The following is a 4,045-nucleotide window of genomic DNA, read 5'->3' as shown; positions in this document are numbered from 1 at the left end:
ATATATGCGCTTACACTGTCCGATCGCAAGGCACCTGACGAACAGGAGGGCGATCACGAACACCAGGCCGCTCCCTCTCATGGTTGATCTTCAACTCGATTGTGGAAATCTATTCTTCTTCTTCTCCAAACCTAAGAGGCAATGATCGTGACCCCCTCCGGCCGCAGTATATATAGACGGTACTCTAGTCTTGCTAAAAAGAAATATTGACGCATCCCATACATGACGATTTGGAGATTGGCAGATTACATATGGCATTATCTGAGATACAAATACCCCTCACTGCCCTAAAATAGATATATGTCCATATAATCAGTAGGGTTGCCGATCACGCATAGGTGTGTGTTAGTACGTGAGATACTCATGATTGGATGCGTGCACGGCGAGATTTATTATACCATGTATGCATCAGGTTGCGATTTTACGGGAGTAGTTACCATATTTGCATCAGGGTGAGATATAATTACACATTAAAAAGACAATAAATTACGGGCAAGATTTATTACCTACAAAAATGTTACCTTATATATATGCATCACGATGAGATATTAAAAAGTCTTAGTAATCTTGAGATTGTTTTTTTTTTTTTTGCAATGGAGTTAAAATCTGGAAATTTACTAAGATGTACTTATAGCGCCCCCATGAAATGTGTTAAATCAAACTCAGTTCTATTTCTATGTTTTCAATTCTGATGAGCAATTCTACATTTTAAGTCTCAGGCGACAAAATTAGGGAGGCAGATATACATATCGCCTTTGCCATTCACACCTACACTATTCATAAATGATTTTTTAAAGTAGATGCCAATAAAGTAGATTCAAAGTTAGAGATGTGGGGATGATTTGTTTTTGTGCCCGTGCGTTGCAACGGGAGAAAATTTAATGTTTATTATCATGTCATTGGTGTGTAACTGTTGGGCTACAACATTGATCCTAACAAAACAAAAACAAAATGATACTGTCTATATATGTATGTAACATTGGTCTATAAAGGTTTTTACCAGATTATCGATCAAATATATGCCACTTTCGTAGATTTCACAAGGAAATGAGAAAAACATCATTGGATTTGGATCAAAATCAACTACCTTGTTTCCCAAGAAAGAATTTCCTTCAAAATGCAGAATTACCTCTGCACATGATGATCAAGCAAATCTTTGTATAAACTTATGCAAAACTAAATCACTAAAATTACTCACCAACATGCACGATATAATTTCCATGTAGCAAATGAATACAAATTTGTGCAACTTTATTATAATAAGTTCGCCGTCCGCCCCACAATTTTTATTTTTTTTGCTGATTTCAAACTGGGTCCTACTATGTCTTGCGTATTTTAGAATTGGCTGGATCTGAGGACGGCTAGGGGTCGACTGGGCGAGTTGAATGCTATTTCTATGGGTAGAGATTGTGGATCCTTCTTGGTGCCTTGTGAAACTACATAATCTCTTAACACACACGTCTTCGAGCAATCTCGAGCTTTATTTATCTGTCTCTTGATGAACGAATTGAACTGACATAATACATTCATTGTTAGGCTCTGCGTGCACATTGTGTTTTTGGTTTAGTGAAACTTATATCTCTAGAACATCCAAGTTGTATAGTCCGGTCAGCCGGTGGCATGGTGGTACAACATGATATGCGTGATGAACTGGTGGAGACTACTTAATTCCGGCGTCACGGGAAAATGTATGCACTGACAGAGGATTTGAGCATGAGCAGCACCGGCACCTGAGGATCCCATACATTGAATTCATTAAATTCGTCTACAATATCGTGTAACAGCATGCACTGTTGTTGACCCGCGAAATACGAATGCACTACTGTACTGACCTAGCAGCGTGAGTAGAGCATGCGTTCTGTGCTCTGAAAGCAATTTTTGTGCGAAAACAATAGAAGATCGGTCGATGTTCTGAGACAAACACGGCGTTTTTTCCCAGATTCCGAACCAATCGTTCGTGCGCAGCAAGAGAAAGTATGCTGCACTATAGCCTCCAATCTTAAAAAAAATCATTTTTCTTGCCCCCAGCCCACCTACTTTTGAAGTCTCTCGAGCCTTCTCATCAGATCACCGCCCACCAATTAGCAAAAGAAAAAAAAAGATCACCGCCCACCACCTGATTTTCTCCCCCTTCCTCCGATCCACACGCTGGGGTACTGTGTGGATATCTGTATATACTCCTACTTACTACTCCACCTCCGCGACTTCGCTCCTGCCGGCCCGGCCATCTCCATCCACCGGCTGCTCTGCTCCGGTCCGGTCCGGCCGGCCACCTCGCCACCACTGCCGCCTTGTGATGCTTCTCTCTCTCTCTCCCTCTCTCTCTCTCTCTCTCTCTCTCTCTCTCTCTCCGGGAGCTCGGAGGGGATCCTTGGTGTTCTTAGCGGGGAAGGAGGAGGCGCCCCTGCATTTGACTATTTTGGTTGCTCTCTTTCTTCGATTCATTCTGCTTTTTTCCTCTGCTGTCAATTTATTTGTGGGATTAGTCTACGCAGACATGAATCCAACAACTACAGGTTCTTGCTAGCCGCTATTTGATTTCCTTTCATTTTCTTTTGGGAGGAAAAGAAGTTCTTGGCTAAGTAAGATCCAACTCCGATGCTAGTTTCAATCCGACTATTTTAATCCCCACTCCACTCTGGGTTTCTGTGTTCGTCGTTGGTGACCAGGGAGTCAACTTGTGAAGCTGACAAGTTCGACCAGCAATAAAGTTCGGCAGAATCTTCACACTTGTTTATTGTTTTAATAGGAGACGAGCGTCGCGCCTCATCCCATCTCGGCCGGAGCAACCAGCAAGACAGTGCCCTGCCGTGCCTCCCCTCGTTTCTCTCCTTCCTCCCAGTTTTCTCTCTCTCACTCATCCTACCTCGTTTTCTTTCAGGAGCAATCTGGAGCAACCATGGCGCCGCCTTGGTGAAACCCGCTGCCTTCCAAGGTCCCGCTGCTGCTCACCTGGATCTGGCCGCCGCTGTTATTCCGCACGCCCAGCCCGTCCGCCCCCGCCCTCTGCAGGAGAGCCGCATGCCGCCCCGCACGCTCGTTGAGTAGCTTCGATCCGGATCGATCGGGAGACCCCGATGGGTTGACCCACCCTGCCGACTCTCCACTTTTCTCCTCCTTCATCTCATTGCGCTCCTCCCGCCTAGCTGCCACCGCCAAATGCGGTGCCCGACTGCAGCGCCGCTTCCCCGCCATGGCTGCCCCCTGCAATAAGTCACAGGGGTTTTTCTGCAAAAAACGAAACGTTATCCAGATTTAAGTAGAACCGCGGGTTAATTTCTAAGAAATAGGGGGACTTTTTTGCAAAATCGCCAACGACGTACGGGCAGAAGCATTAGCTGCTTTATTAGTAGGTAAAGATAAAGATGAAAACACTGGCGGCCGTTGCCTTCCCCGCACGACATGTGCCCAAGTAGCGCCCTCCACGCCCTACCAATGTTATCTCTCTCACCGACACGTTTGTCTCTCTCCCTCTTATTTCATCTCTCCTTCATCACGTAGACGGCTCCCATGGCAACATGCCTCCCGTCCCCTTCTCGCCTCCATTTTGATTACACCGTCACTCCCTCAATCCCACTACCCTCTCGGATCTCGCCAATCCGCCCTGGCGATCTTCACCAACGGGCTCCTCAGCACCGGCGCTCAAGCTCACGCCGCGAGTGTCACCGGCCACCCCAACGTCGACTGGTGGGAGCACCACGCCGAGACCATCCAATCCAACGTCTACGACATGCTCATACTCGTGCGCCATGGTATTTGCAAAGGGGACTGGAGATGACTGCAACATAACCCATGTTGTAATAGATGGTTACGGCAACATGGTTCCTGTTGCAATGGCTGACCAAAGGCCACATCATGCAATGCAGACGTGACCGTAACATGGCCCATGTTGCAACAGGTGACGCAACATGCATGATCTGTGTTGCAATGATTTGGTGGATCACATGGGATAACTCAAACGACTGTCAACCCGATCAATCTTTACAGAAGATCAGTCTGGTGAGGCATAGCGTCATCCTTTTTCCATAGAACTCAAGGAACTTTA

The sequence above is a fragment of the Triticum dicoccoides genome, chromosome 6A (genome assembly GCF_002162155.2).
Source record: "Triticum dicoccoides isolate Atlit2015 ecotype Zavitan chromosome 6A, WEW_v2.0, whole genome shotgun sequence".
Classification (NCBI taxonomy): domain Eukaryota; kingdom Viridiplantae; phylum Streptophyta; class Magnoliopsida; order Poales; family Poaceae; genus Triticum; species Triticum dicoccoides.
Note: the sequence above shows the minus strand (reverse complement) of the source record.